The sequence below is a fragment of the Chlorocebus sabaeus genome, chromosome 2 (genome assembly GCF_047675955.1).
Source record: "Chlorocebus sabaeus isolate Y175 chromosome 2, mChlSab1.0.hap1, whole genome shotgun sequence".
Classification (NCBI taxonomy): Eukaryota; Metazoa; Chordata; class Mammalia; order Primates; family Cercopithecidae; genus Chlorocebus; species Chlorocebus sabaeus.
In genome coordinates, this window is record NC_132905.1 from 92,686,121 (window position 1) to 92,702,066 (window position 15,946).

The following is a 15,946-nucleotide window of genomic DNA, read 5'->3' on the forward strand; positions in this document are numbered from 1 at the left end:
AGTTTAAACTTTGTGCAATTATAGACCCAGATTTGTAAATCTGGCAGCAGGCTCACATCAGCTTTGTGAGGTTGGGGATAATTTTAATGAGAATCCATTCAACATATGAAATCTTCTTAGAACGTTTCTCAATTAGCCCTTGGTTTCTTTTCAAAATGTTTTTACCTCATTTCCTAATAAAAGAAATCTCAGCTTTCTGATACATTTAATTAAAAAGTTTTATGTTGAGATTGTAAATGTGAGTGGTTTCTGTTTCAAAACATTTCACTTTACTAGCACATGCTTCACGTATTATTTATACTCTGCTTAGATCTCTGCATTTCCCATGCAAAAATCCTGAAATGCACCTCCTTCAGCGCTGAGGTCTAAAGTTTTCCCCTCCTAAGTTGTGCCACAGTCATCCCCTCTTCCTCCCACAGGGCCCTCATAATAGCCTCTTTCACTCCTTCCTCTGAACCCTGAGACCTCTGTTCACTCTCACGTCAAGCAGAATTCCAAGCCTCCTTTGCACACAAAGGTGGGTCCAGGGAGGTCTCTCGTGTTTCTGAAATTCCTGCTTTGCCTGTGCCTAACCTTCCCAATTCTCCCAAGAGTCCTCATTTGAAGAACACAGCATTGCGCTAGCATTCAGCATCTCCCACCATACATGGTAAATGGATAATCAGCTTGATTGCCAGGAAATTCACCTTGCTATCCCCTCTTCTCACCCTTTAGCAACGTGTGTGGAACGCACTTGACTCCGTACAAATTAATTGTGTGTGAGGGGTGACATCTGACTATGAACAACTAAAAAGAACCATTTAATCAGGCCAAATTCCCTTCAGGCTTATTGAGGCTTGACTGTGGATTTTCAGAATGTAAGCAGCGCTGTCACTGTAACCATGAAACAGTCATGGTTTTAAGAAGTGAATTTTTGGGGGACATCAACATGACCAACAGACTCTATTTCAGCACCCAATTCTTAAATTAGTTAATACACACTTGGGCCCCACTTTTCAACAGAAACACAGCTCTAAGGCTGGTACCCAGCTCTGCCCACTCAAATTATTTGGTGAACAGGGCAAATTGGAGGAACTGCAGGTAGTACTGCAGAATCTACCTGCCTTGGAGAACAGGCTTTCCATGAAATATTGCTTTAAGGTCCCCAGAGGCCAGGGCTCTCTCCCTCCCCTACTCTTCACTGCGCCCCCCGCCAGCCCACACGTGATGAGAAACCACTGCCCCTGCAGAGGCCCCAGCAGCAGGCAAGGGTCTGTGGATGAAAGACAGGAATATTACAAAGGGGTTTCTGGCTGGAGAGGGGTTCCAGGGAGGGCAGAGAGGTTCAGGCTCCAAAGCTGGCAGCAGCCCCTACAGATGGAAAGCTCCAGTGACAGGACCCATGAAGGGACACAGCAGAGCATGTCCCATGTCATTGGGCCATTGAGACATCAATGGATTTCAGGAACTCACATCTGCAAACCAAGAAGGAACAGCAGGTTTCCATGACCAATTTCAATCAATTTATTGAATTAAGGCAATAGGTAACTAACAGATTTACTAAGATCTTGGGATTCTCTTACTGTCCATCTTAGTTCAGATAGAAAGATTCACAACTCCAGCTAATCTGATTCCAGGATGCAGCTTCTGACTTTGCACAAGCTAATATTTCCTCAAGATAGTCACACAAACCTCCCTGCCAGGCGTGCAGAAAAGCGTGCATGCTCCAATTAAGTCTTTCTTTTACTTTACAACTCTAAGTACTCTAGTGAGCCCCAAGAATGCATAGCCCACTCTTTCCACACAGTTATAAAGAAAATTAATCTTTCTGCCAGTAACAGAGAATCACTTAATGGAAACAGGACGATAGTACTTCACTAAATAAGGCTTCACTCCTTTGCTCCCCTGCTCTCAAAACTGAGGTGCGAATGCATTTCTACACTTTCAGATGAACATTTGGGAACTTTTGCTGAATGCTTACATCTAGTGAAAATAAGTTTCCTAATTTTTAAAAGTCATTCTATATGTACCTGTTTTCTTTCCTATTTCTTAGAGAGATGGCTTTTCCCCCTGGAGTATGTTTTGCAGAGGGAATAATTACTGCAATAATGTTATCCTTAAAAGGGATCACATGTAAGACAAAAGCAGGTATAAAAATCTCATTCCCACTAAAACAATTCAAAAATCATAGGTTAGGCTTTAAAAGGAGGCAGCTACAAATCTAGGTTTGAAAAACCTTTAGACACACTAAAGATTTGTCCCAGATCACATCTGATGTCTATTTCTCTGGGATCGTAACAAAAAAAAGTGATAAATTAATTCAAATGGCCTATTTTACACACTTGAAGGATATTTCCATTGTCTCATATAGTCATTCAGAATAGGACAGAGTCACATAATGAGACTTCCTTTGCACATTCTTCTGAACACGCACTGAGTCAACATAACCAAACCCCTTACTTTCATTGTAAAATTACTGTTTCTCATACACAATCAGGGTCTCCCAGATTATGACATGCGACCCTAAAAATAGGAGAACTTAAAAGTTAGTTTAAATCTAAAACTTAGACCCGGCGCTCCATTTTTAGACGTACCCTTTAATTTCTTGGTGTTGTCTACATTTTACTTGCACTTAAATTTAGCAAAGTAATTTTAGCTCACCCTCCTTCACTACCTTCACTACACTTTGCAACGTTACAAACACGAAGCATTCAAGCCTCTCCCTTTTTAATATGAAAATGTTTTAAATAAAAGATTAGGTTAAAAGGGGAAGATCTCTCTTTTAACTTTTAACTTTTTCAGCTATGTTGAACTGGTTCAGGTGACAGCCCAGCCATTGGAAAACTCCCGCTGTTGTTTGTTTACAAAATAACTGTTTTCAATCAATCATTGTGAGAGGTCCCTACGCTGACAATGCATAATGGACAACTAATTAACTGACCCCTAATAAGGGTGAGGGAAACACCAGGGAGAATGCTATCATGCAAGGAACAGCAACCATATGGAGGGGTGGCTGGTCACTGCCAAGCATGAGCATCCTCAAATACCGCAGTGATTTTCAGAGTTTTCCAAAAGTCCCTACTCGCACCACTGCCACCAAGTATCATAATCATCTGAAACTGTGCCCCAAAGATCTGAACGTCTCTGTCACATCAGCCTATTTTTCTTACAAATGTTGCTCCTAAGGTTCAAATTCAAGGTGTAGAACATTAAACAATAGCTGTATTGTGAAGGACCATGCTCCCTGGGAAAGCCCGAGTATCCTTACACACTGGGGAAGGAAAAAAGAACTCCTTTACCATCCTCCTCCTCTCTGGAAAACTGCCTCGGACGCAAAGGGTAAAGAAGTAAAGAGGTGACAAAAAGAGACCTGCATTCAGAGAGATCAGCTGTCAATTTAAACTGAGAAGTGACTTGATGCATCACAGAGCTGGGATTTTGCCACCTTGACCAAACCGCTTCCTAGACTCCCTAAGTCGCATTTGAAATGTAGGTGGCTCTGTGTCAACACTTTCTCAATGGAGTTATATGAAATAACAGGCAACACAGACGTTTATTCACTATGACAATGTCTTCCCACCACTCCAGATCCTATGACTGGGGCTGACTTGCTATCGGTTTTTGCCTGGGAATAGGAAACAATTCCAGAAACATTAGCTCTTCTGTTTTGAGAAGAAAAATAAAACCCCCCTTTTATTTATCTTTTATTTAAAGATAGCAAGAAAAAAAATCAAAGCCAATATTACTTTTAGAAAAAAAAGTGTTGAAAGTTTCCTATTACCCTACTTACAATATACGTTTAAAATATACATAACATATAACATTGTTGAATACTATGTAAGTTACAAATTCCTTTTGACGTCTTTCAGAGATGCTTTCCTTCTTACTTGTGTATCTGGGATTCCATTGGGATCTTAGGTCTTACAACAAATAAAATATCTGATTTTATAAGATTAAAAATTCAACAAGGTTTTTCTTTAATAACAAAGCAAACTGCGGAACGTGGAGGGGGAAGTTCATATACAGGTGTGCATGCAGCCCCGTCACACAATCCCTTCAATGGTAAATGCTAATTTTCTAAATTTTAGCTAAAGAATTCGCATCAGATTAAATTACCAATAATTCCTCATGAAATAACAGATAAATGTGAAATAATACACAATTCTACTCTAATTTTTTTAAATAGAATGAAGTAATTATAAAATGTTACAAAAGAGAAGAAACTGAAATTATAAGTGCCACTGGAATTATATATTCCTTAACAAATATCTCGAGATAGATTACCCATTTACCAATTTAGTGTACTTTCCAAAAGCCATTGACCCAAACCGAAGCTAGGATTACCAAATGGCAAATAGCATTTGTGATGTGTGTAGCTCTTCTAAAGCCTTTCTTGAGAATTGTTAAACTTGACATGTTAGCCACAAGTTTGCAGAGGTCACCCTTTTTCTGCTAGAATTATAATTTCGAAGGTGTAATTTGCTTATTAATAACTTGACACATGGTGAATTAATTTACATGATTGGGTTTTTCACAACGTCTGTTGCCTGATCCTCCTATGGATGAAGGCTTTGAGCTCTGGTCTGCCCCGGGAGAGGGCACCAGCCAATGCCGGCGGAGCAAGGGTTAACTTCGGGACTGTGACAGTTCTCCCTTCAGGGGCTCTAAACTACTCGGAGAGAATGGAAAACAGTCAAAAATAGTCCCAAAGGTAAATAAACTCTGTGTCCTATGTATGTCACCCAGGGAAAAATAAAATGTATTTGTATTCACATTGAAAGTTTTCTGAACTACAAAAGCTATAGAGGTATGTGAGTGTGAAACCTGTAGCACAGAGGAATATGTTATTTTGAAGGATAAAGGAAATTATCTTCAGATCAACGAAGAGTTGTATTAAATCCACATTCTCACTGAAATTGTTTATCCATTTTATTGGGCAGTGTAGTCTGCTAATTAATAACAGCATGTGTCTTGTACTTAAAAGATAATTAATGCCTCTATGCATCTATGCAATATACCATAGCAATAAACGGATGATATATTTCAGACAGAAACCAGGTAAGGCTAGCTGATAAAATAAAGACCCTATTTTTTTAACGTGCCAAGTTTTGCAATTAGAGTGGTAAATTGGAGGCAAATCAACGTAACAGCTGCAGGCTGAGGAATAGGAAGGTGAAAAGACGGAGACTGAGAGTGGGAGAGGAGAGGCACGGCTCCTGGCGCTGAGAGCTGGTGCCAGAGCCGGTGTTGCGGCGTGTGCGGGAGGGCGCCGTCGGGAGTCTCCACCATCAGGACCCAGCGGACAGTGACAGCCCAGCCTCACACCTGGTCCCTACTTCAGGCCAAGCGTGAGCTTTAGTTCAACCCTGATTTCCATTCCAGACAAGGACAAACAACCTCTTGGTCGGGGCCCCAGATGAAGTCCCTGCGGTGTGCTCTCCTGGCCCTTGTTAATTTCGGGGTGCCCCCTCGTCTCCATCCGCACCTGACTGCACGCGTCTACCGGGGACCCCGCACTGACGAACCGTCCCTCCCGGCGCTGCACGCCCCACCTGTCCCGGCGCCGTCGGAAGGGCCCTGCAGAGTGCGCCCCTAAGGCCACCCGGCTGCCTTCGTCCCCGTCCCCGCAGCCGCCGTCGCCAGCGCGGGAGCCAGGCAGGTCGCGTGGGGCGCGGGACTTACTGAGAGGTTAGCGCCGCCGTCGGAGGAGGGCGTGTCCCGCACGTGTGTGTCCGCGCCCGTGTGTGCCCGCGCGTGCCTTGGCCGTGGGCGCCGAGCCGGGTCGCACTAACTCCCTCGGCGCCGACGGGCTCAGCCCATGGTTTGGGCGCCGGGCTCAGGGAGGCTCTGGCTCCCGCCAATCGCCGAGCAGGGCGGCCGCCCCGACGCTCGACTTGCGAAGCCGGAGTGCGCGCTGGGGGCGGGGCGGGGACGCGTGGGCGGGAGTGCACGCGCGTGGCCAGGTGCGCGTGGGTGCGAGCGCGCGGGAGTGTTCGAGAGCGCGCGTGTCCGTGTGCGCGTGGGTGTGGGTGGGCTCGCGTGTCCGTGCGCGCGCCCTCGGGGCCGGGAGCGCGTGCGGCGCGGGCAGGTTTGGACACTACGCGCCCTGCTCCGGTTTAGGACGCGGCAGGCGGCTCCGGGAGGAAGAGGAGGAGGAAGAGGAGGAGGCGGAGGACCCGAGACTGGGACGGCTGGAGGAGAGAGTCCGGCCCCAGCAGGAAAGGAACCCAGGACGCGACTACTGGAGGGGCGAGGAGCAAGGGAAGGACCAGAGGGGAGGAGAGGGGGTCAGAGGAGGGAAAGTGTGGGAGGGTGAGCCGCGGGGGTGCGCGCTGCTCCTAACTCGGGGTCGCTTTTAGCGAGAAGTGATGTTTTTCCAGCCTCAGTGAAAACCGTTACAAACATTGAAAATGGTAAAAGTGAAAATGGTTGCGACACTAGACGTTTATAAAATGACCGCGGACTGCCCTCGATGCTGATGAGAATTAGGAAGACGTCGCGCGGAGCGTCCGGAGGGAGAGGCGCTGTGGCCGGGACCTCGGTCGTGGGGAGGAGCCGGATGCAGCCGCCGGGACGCGGGGATGCCGAGGGGACCGCGGCCTGGTCTGACCGACGCACGCGGTGACAGCCGCCCTTGGGAGACGACGGCGTCTGCAAGAAGCAGCCTCCAAAGGGTGCAGCCGGGAGGCTCGGCTCGTCTGCGCCCGAGGCACGGGGCTAAGCCCCTTCCAGATGTTTTCGTTTCTACGCGAATTCCGACGTCAAAATCGAGCTTACCTGAGCGCTGCTCTTCTTCTCTCATGTCCCTCGGGGGCCGTCACGACCGTCCCGGAGCGATCTCTAGGAACCTGTCCTGGAGCGATCTCTTGCACACTCTCCCCATTCCGACCAAGTGAAAACTACCCATGTCCCTCCCTCTCCAAACTTTAACAGCCAAGAATTTCAGCAAACAGCCAGAAAGAAAGCTAAGTCTCCCCCCGCCCCCCACCCCAAGGGAAGGGAGGGAATAAGCACTCCTTTAATTTGAAAAATAATAATTAAAACTCCCTCAACTTTTAAGGCCGAGCAACATAATCTATTAATTGGTCGCTATTAACATGCAGTTTTATTGACCATAGCACACAGAAGTCTGATTGTGAGGGAGGAGTGTTTTCAATGAAAGTGGAGTTATTTTAGCTGCAGACGTGTTTACATTTCTGTGGTTTAGTCTATAACTTTCTCTTTTTCTTGCTTCAGAATTCTGCTCCATGAAGCAAAGCCCTTAGCTCCCAGACATTCCAAAAAGTCTGCCAAAATAATAGAAAAAAAAGAGAGGCAAGAAAAAACACACGGAGACCCCCAAGTCTGGGTCAGGCTCAGGGTTGGATGTGGGCAGGGTGAGTGTGCCCCCTCCCCGCGCACTTTCCAGTTAGGGAAAAAAAAAAGTTTCAGGGCTCCATTTCCTGTTTGCTGGGGGAAAAAAATAAAATGGACTTGAGCAGCTGAGTTTAGAAACCGCCTTTTCCAGTACCTATAGGTTCTGAGAGGATCTTTAACCCTAGAGATGCCAAAATGGGCTCATTAAAATGTGAGACTCCAGTCAAGGAAGGTTTTCCCTTAAGATGGACAGCCTTCGTGAAACTACAAATGCATTCCTAGGAAATTTCTTGAACAAACAGGCACACCATGGTAGTTGGGATACAAGCCCACTTCTCCATAGGTGGCCAAGAGAAGATACCAATAAAAATAGATATTGAAAACAGATTAAATTTCTGACAAGCATGCATCCTTTTCTTCCCCCTGAGGTACAAAGAGCACAATGTATATTTAAAAGTGGGTATTTAGTAATAGGGTCTTGTCAGTTTATACACTCTGCTCGAATCGTCATTTGCAAAGTCGATTGCATTTCCGTTAGTATTGAACATGCTCACTAGTCACACAGAAGTCCCCATACTCCAGTTCACATGGTCTTAAAAAATATTTGATCTGACTCTTCTTAACTACCAAATGCATATTTTGGTTGCTTTTCTCTCTAATTATTCTCCAGATATTCCAGATCCAAGATATTTTACTGGATTTTTAAATCTTCCAATTAGCCACTAATTTTCAAATTTCACCATAGTGAACCCTTAACATTTAGGGAAATGCTTTAAAGTAAACAGGTTCTGAACCTATTCAATGAGATCAGTAGGCCACAGGCCAGTGACTCTTTTTTAATACTTTAAAAGCTTTTTAATACACTGCCAGCGTTTCTCAATCATCATCATTAGCACTGAATATTATCACAATACAGAACAGTGCTAAAAACAATATGTGTGCTGATGAGCAAAATAACGTTTAACATTTTAAGAATAATGAACTGCATTTTAGTAGTAGAAGGAACGTGATTTCAAAATGAGCTCAGAAAAACCCCGATATTTGAAATAATGTTGTTTGTGACTCTCCCTCACTACCATCTCCAGTTCCCCCAAGACACTGCAGAGTGAGAGAGAGAGAAGAGAGAAAAGAGAAAGATGATTTCTTAAAAGATGAAAGACGATACCGAGCCCATTCATAAATTGTGGGTCATTAACTTTGAAGAATCTCAGTATCCAGAATCTGAGAATTTTGCATATGACATCATCTCCTCCAACTGATTGCATCTTGTAGTTATAGTTAGGAAGTTCCTTCTGCTGTCCAGTCTAATCCCTACCTACGGCCACAGCATTCCCTTCAGTCTGGCCCATGATTTAGGTCAAATAGGAGGAAATCAGTTTCAGTGAATTAAATCAATTAAGTTAACTTGAGAGGTCAAAAGAAAACTAAGAGACAATGTCACTTAATGTATTGCAGGACAAACATCATAATTCTAATTAAAATGTCATTTAAAAGGAAAGTTTTTGTAAAAACACCACTTGACACATTCCATAAGAATTAGTATTTTAAAAGTATTTCATACATGAGATGGTCTTTTTATATAAAGTTTTGTGGTTGACCTAATTCATTTTAAAATCCCTTTTATCCAAAAGATGTTTTGGATTAATTTAAGTATTTGTTGCTGGATAATGTCAAGCTCCTTTTCAATGAAATGTCCTGTGTTGGGTTGTCACACCTGTTAAATATAAGCCTCCTTTTCTTTTGATATTCTGAGAAGGGCTTTAAAAGGTTTTCATCCCTCAATATGGAGATTTAATTGCTTTACCTATAATAAAAATAATCCCTATAAAATTCAGATTGTGGATATTTCAAAGCTGAAAGAACTATTGGATTGGGATGTAAAGGTTGCAGTTCAAAAAGTCTTCCACTTTTAATATAACATGCATGGTGTTATGAGTTATAAAATCCTGGTTATCATTTTGGAAGGTCTGGTTTTTGTTGTCCTTGCACGGAGCGTCTTTGAGCTTACTTTATGGCTTAGCAGTTCTGTGTGTGCATGTGTTAAATATGGAAAGGGTAGCATATCCCTCTACAGTAAATGCTCACAAGGGAGGAAGTCTCAGATTCTGTTTTAAATGAGGTACTGGAGTGCGATTCCTCACACTGACCCACTCACATCTTTGGTGAGCTCAAATCTGGCTTGAAGCCATTCTGAGGATGGCCATGGTTTGAGAAAGGAGATAGCTGTCACGCTTCAGCCACTGCCAGGCGTCTGAGCCTTACGCCCCCAATCTCCACCCAATCACCTGGGACCTTCTTTTCATCATGCAAATAGGTCGGGCAGCACGGAAGCTTAGGAGTCATTAGAGGCCCCTGTCCTGTCCCATTCCTAGTTCCACTTCCCCTCATGGCAAATGATTAGAACACACTCACTCAAGCAACCAAGACATGGAAGCAATGGGAATATGTGTCAGAACACGACAGTTGGGGGTTCCAAGTGGAGCATCCCTGGGTCCCTCTCTCCCCCACCACCCTCACTCATTCCCTGATTTCCGTCACTGACTGTTAGTGAACAGGAGGACAGATGTGTAACTTCTCTTAGGGAGTCTCTAACCTAGTACACAAGCATCACTATTATCTTTTATTGCTTGCTGTTAAGAAGTCAGTTTTAGGTGTTCTTTATCCTTCCAGACAAACTAATTTCATGCAACACTCTCACCCTCTGAAGCGCTTTTTAAATCTACGTCAGATGCAGTTTAAGTCTTTAGTACACACAGCAGTTCTCAATAACACGTGGTGACCACAAACTGCTCCGTAAAATTGCATAATGTATAATTCCTATCAACTTGCATAACACACACAATAAGTTGATATGAAACACATTGTCCATCTGTCAATGAGCTTTGGTGACAAAGATTATACAAAACAAATCAGGAGACTCTATTTGTATTTTGAAAGTGGAATTACATAGAGTACAACAGGAGATTTACTCCAGCTTTTCTGACAATTATACTTAGGCGGTTCAGTTTTGAACTTCGTATACTATGACACTAAATCTATCACGAACAATTTTGTCCTGTACATTTTCATAGCATGATTACTCATGAGTGTAAAACTAGTTGCAATTTTAGAAAATTGAGACAATTTCTTCTCAGCGATTTTTTTGTATTGATAAAGTCACTAGCTGATATGGTTTGGCTGTGTCCGCACCCAAATCTCCCAGAATTCCCACATGTTGTGGGAGGGGCCGAAGGGCAGGTAATTGAATCATGGGAGCTGGTCTTTCCCCTGCTATTCTCATGATAGTGAATAAGTCTCACAAGATCTGATGGGTTTATCAGGGGTTTCCGCTTTTGCTTTTTCCTCTTTTTTCTCTTGGTGCTGCCGTGTAAGAAGTACCTTTTGCCTCTCGCCATGATTCTGAGGCCTCTCCAGCCATGCGGAACTGTAAGTCCAATCCAACCTCTTTTTCTTCCCAGTCTCGGGTATGCCTTTATTAGCAGCATGAAAACAGACTAATACACTAGCATAACAGTACGTCAATGCAAACAAAAGCAGTATCTTTTTTTTTTTTTTTTTTTTGAGACGGCAGAGTCTCGCTCTGTCACCCAGGCTCGAGTGCAGTGGCGTGATCTCAGCTCACTGCAAGCTCCACCTCCCAGGTTCACACCATTTTCCTGCCTCAGCCTCCTGGCTAGCTGGGACTACAGGCACCCGCCACCACACCCGGCTAATTTTTTTGTATTTTTAGTAGAGACAGGGTTTCACCTTGTTAGCCAGGATGGTCTCGATCTCCAGACCTCGTGATCCACCTGCCTCAGCCTCCCAAAGTGCTAGGATTACAGGCTTGAGCCACCGTGCCCAGCCAAAAGCAATATCTTAAGTTCTCTTTTGTATCCTAAAATAGTAAATCATTATGTTAGGATTATGGATGATCTGATACAATTTAAATGGGTAAAACGTCCATTGCAGGTATCATGCACCAGCAATTATTAGGAATGCATGTGACCAGGGATCCAGCACTTAGCAGCCACATGACCTTGGGCAAGTCATAACCACTTGATTAAAGCCTCAGTTTTCTTATTTAATAACTGAGGTTGTTGAGGTGGATGACCTCAAATATACTAAACACAGGACCTTCCAGGGAAGAACTTGGGTTATTCATCTTCCTCTCTACTCTTTGGGGTAGTGACTAATTGATTGATTAAGGGGAAACCTCTTGGTAATTTACTTCTCTTTGATTAAACCCTTATGCACACACTTCTTGCTTCTCTTCAGCAGCACTGCAGCAAGAAGTGTGCCTTTCTGGGATATGTTCTGTTACCTTTGCATGCTATATCCACCTGGTATGGGTGGAGAACTACAGTCCACAGAGCAGCAGTCTGGACCCTGCCTCCACATCAAAACCACTTTGATGATGGAGCTTCAAAACTATTGCCATCATCTGGGCACCATCTCAGACCCAGTGAATCAGAATCTCATGGGACAGAGAGACCATCGTGGCACTGACAGATACATTTGAAACTCTCCAGGTAGTTGAAATGGACTTCCAGGATAGTGGGTCACAGCGTTTGACATTATAGCCATTAAATCAATGATGAAGGAATTCCGAAAGCTTCATCTTATTAGATATCTCTGGGAAAGCACATTTTTAAAATGAACCTCTGGCCAGGCTCAGTGGCTCAAACATGTAATCCCAGTACTTTGGGAGGCCAAGGTGGAAGGGGTTTGAGAGCAACCTGAGAAACATGGTAAAACCCCATCTATACAAAAAAATTTAAAAATTAACTAGGCATGGTGATGCACAGCTGTGGCACTGGCTACTTGGAAGGCTGAGGCAGGAGGGTAGCTTGAGCCCATGAGCTCAAGGATGTAGTGAGCAACTGTGATCGTGCTATTACACTCAGCCTAGGCAATACAGCAAGACCCTGTCTCGTTTTTAAAAAAAAAACTTCCTACTCCCAAAACAGCTGGAGTCCACTCCTTCCATTGCTAGTGTCATTCTTCACACAGTTACAAGGTCCTGGATACTTGGAATCCCTTCCTCATTTTGTCCCCTTGTCCTGGAATGTCCTTCCCATTCTTACCGTAGCAGATGTTCATTTGGATCTACCATTTACAAAGCACTTACATGCATATTTGCCCTGGGGATAAACATGCATGTAAGTGCTTTGTAAACGCCCATCAGTCACCTTGCGCAGGGGTGACAAGGTGGAATCTCCAAGTTTGCACAACTAGAAAGTAAGTCAAGACTCAAACCCAGGCCTTGGGGCTTTCCCTGCATGGCCAGCTCACCACCCTCCCTTATTCAAGGTCTCTTTCTGGGTACCTCCCTGCCAGCCCTATGCCTAATTTAATTCCTGCCCTCTGGCACCCCTTCCCACCTCTAGGACAGCACTTACTTCCCCTAACTTCATCATCCACGAATTGGAACTGTCTGCATCTTTTGCTTCCCTTTTACACATCAGCTCCTTGAGGCAACTTTAGTTGCCCTTGACTTTGTTTACAACAGTGACTCAAAAAGAATCAGATCTTTGAACCCTGCCCCTCACTTGCCCCATTGCTAAATAGTCACCATAGGCCATGTTGACTCCCCACAGCTCCCATGAACACCCCCTTTGTCTATTTCCAGGACCAATTTGCCTCGTTCAAGGTTTTATAACCTCACATCTAGCCACTGAGGCTGTCTCCTCACTGCCCACCCAGTCACTGGTGTCTGCCTGCACCAAGTCGCCCTGTACTACAGCAAGCACCATCATGCAGTCTTAGAAACCTTCAGGAACGCCTCCTGCCTGCTGAATAGATTGCAGATGTATTTGCTAGGTGTCACAGAATGAGCATTAGAAAACTGTGAGCATACTTCTTTGCTTTTGCCTTGCAGAGGGCAAGCTCTTCACCAGGGACAACGTTTGATGTCCGCCTAGCTGTCTGGAGGAGAAGGGGAGATTAGGATTTGTTACAGAAGAAGTGTAAGGTGCAAAGTAGGATTATGGAGCAGAACAGGAGCTGCATTCCTTTGAGGCTGTGCACTCAGCACTGCACCGGCCTGGAGCACATGCACTCAGGGAGTGTGCTGACAGTGTAGACAAAAAGAATCCTATGTGCCATTAAGATGTAGCTGGAGAGTTTGAATTCAGGAAGGGGAGAGAATAATATAGGGGAAAGCCTGCTCTTTCTGAAGTCCATGAATTGTGGGGAGAGATCAAGGAAGGAGTTATAAAAATGTCTAGGTCCCTACTGTCTTCTCTGGCTTCTGCCCAGAGCCAGGGGCCAGGTGAGGTCAATGCTCAGGGCAGAGGGAGTTTTTGCACCCAGTCCCTAATGAGGACCGTGGAAGCTCTTGCTCTTCAGAACCTATGGTGGTGGACGGCGGCCTGGGTGTTCCTCTGTGGTACAGATTCTGAGTGGAGATTCGAGGCATCTGCTTCTGTGAGGTAAGGTCACAGTGAACCTTGGAAATCAACCTCTGGTCTTGCGGGCTGGGTAAAGGGTGTGGCTGAGCCTGGTGTTAAACAGCCGGCAGGCCCTGAGGGAAGGCCAAGTGGCCAAGAGGTGCCAAGGCAGGCCCTGGACAATGAGCTCCCCCAGCCACAGGTTTCAGCCATGTAGGCCAGCCCAGCAAGAGGAACCCAGAGGAGAACAGACTTTCCCCAGAAACCCAAAGACATTGTGTCTGAGGACTTCCGTTCTTCCAGAAGATCTGTGCTACTCCAAGTGTGGATCAGGAATGGTCTATGATATGTGTTACCAGTCTCAACAAGATAAGTCCAGAAACTGAGGCTAAGAGTGTACAAACGTGTACAGCTATTTGACCAAGTATGTTCATGTCTGTTCAACCTAATAAAACTTGAGCTTGGATTTTGTATGTCTTTTTCATTTCCTTTTTTCTAGTAACTTATTTTTCTCATACTTTACAAAATGTCCATTAGCACCATATTGAACATTTTAAAACGAACAAACAAATTGGTTTTTTATCGTGGAACATTTGAGAAGCACTGCGGTAAACCACAGCAAGCCCACAGGCCCCAACACCATCTTGAGACTCAAGCAAAGAGTTACAGCTCATTTTATCCAAGCGAGACCTGGCCCTGCCTAGAGACCGTTTATTGGATCAGACTTAAAGCACTGACCAGGTCTGGTGATAAAGCTAACATTTTTCCTGCTAACCAGCAGGTGGGGCACAGGAGGAAGCTCAGATTGACTGAAACAATGACCCTTTCTCTGCACACATAAGTTGTGGTGTGAATTAAGATTTGTAACTCCTATATGTGGGTATCTGGGTCTCCCACAATCTGGGTCCAGGTTTTCTTTCTAATTAAACGCCCATCACTTTCTTACATGAATCTCCATAGGCCCAGGATTCTCTCCCAAATCCTTTCTGATGGTGCACAACCTACCATTCTTATGTTTGCCCCATTTGGCACAGCATCAGAAAGAAACTCCATCTTAACAAATCTCTATTGATTTCTTGGCCTTTGGTATCACATTCTAAGCCTCGGGCACAGTGTTTGTAACCCAACTCACCTCCTAGTGCCTGCCTATGACCAACATAATTGACTCTCACCCTAGATCCCACTGGTCCACCTCTCTGAGTTCACCCACAGTTGCAGTGGACCATTCGCTCACATACTGACAGGTTCTTGGCATGAGCATCTCTGGTTTCTCTGAAACAGGCTTTCTCTGGGGCCACTGAAGCTTGTTCAGCCTTTGTGCAAAGCAGCCCAGAAGGGCTGAGGATGGGCTACCCAATTCTCGACCCATAAGGGAGAGCAGTTGGTGGATCAGTGCCCCAGCTCCTCACTCCCCAGAGGCACAACTCTGAAGTTCATTCCACAGGGTTCCTTGGAGGCTTCCCATGCAATCAGGCCTCGACTGTCCACTGAGGCAGTAATGAGCTTCCAGACGTTTTCTTAATTGGCCAGCCTCCCTTGTTCCTCTTCTCCACTCCCTCACTTTTGCTTCCTGGGATCACTTTCTAGCTAAACTACCCGAACCCAAGGTCTTGTTTCAAGTCTTCTTTAAATGGAAACCAAATAAAGGCACCATCCCAATGGGCTCTTTGTTATCTATATTTGCCCAGACCCTTATTCTTCCAGCACTGGTGCAGAACCAACCTGGCTTCCAGGTGGAAGGTGCCCATGGACCTGATCCAGGATGGGACCAAGGGCCAAGTGATACAGCCAAGAAGAGCTACAAGCACATCTCTGTGGAGAATTGAGCTTTGAGTGATTCAAAGGCCTCATCCTCTTGCAACCTAACTGATGAAGCAGCTAGTGTCAAAGAAGATGGCAACTCTGTCACTTTTGCCTAAAAATACCCAAAGCTCCCTGTGATCCAAGAGGCCTTCATCTTTCCAGCTGTCACTACCAGCACAAACAGAAGACAACCCTAACCCCTTACATACCACTTGATTTTTTTCGCTGCTTTGTAGCTCCTTAGTAATCACTTTAACCAAGGAGGCAGAGGAAAAGATGGTACAAAGAAATACAGAAAGGTCAGGATACAATACAGATGATATAGCTCTGCCTCCCCATGGGTGACTATAACTGCTAGAAGACTGAAGGTGTTGGAGAAAGCAAGTCCCCACCCAGGACTGAGCACAACTCCAAAGCACATGGCCCCACCGAGTACT

The 15,946-nt window shown here is 44.9% G+C and overlaps 1 protein-coding gene across 2 annotated transcripts in view; it reads right to left on the reverse strand.

Annotated features, from left to right (window-relative positions):
- ERG (ETS transcription factor ERG) overlaps positions 1-7,251 on the reverse strand; it is a 285,662-nt gene extending 278,411 nt beyond the window's left edge. The window contains exon 1 of one of the 2 annotated variants that reach the window (XM_007968079.3): positions 6,757-7,251. The gene's annotated coding sequence lies outside the window, so the exon portion shown is untranslated. The remainder of the gene's footprint in view (positions 1-6,756) is intronic. The other variant, XM_007968105.3, reaches the window with a different exon arrangement.
- Positions 7,252-15,946: the final 8,695 nt, after the last annotated feature.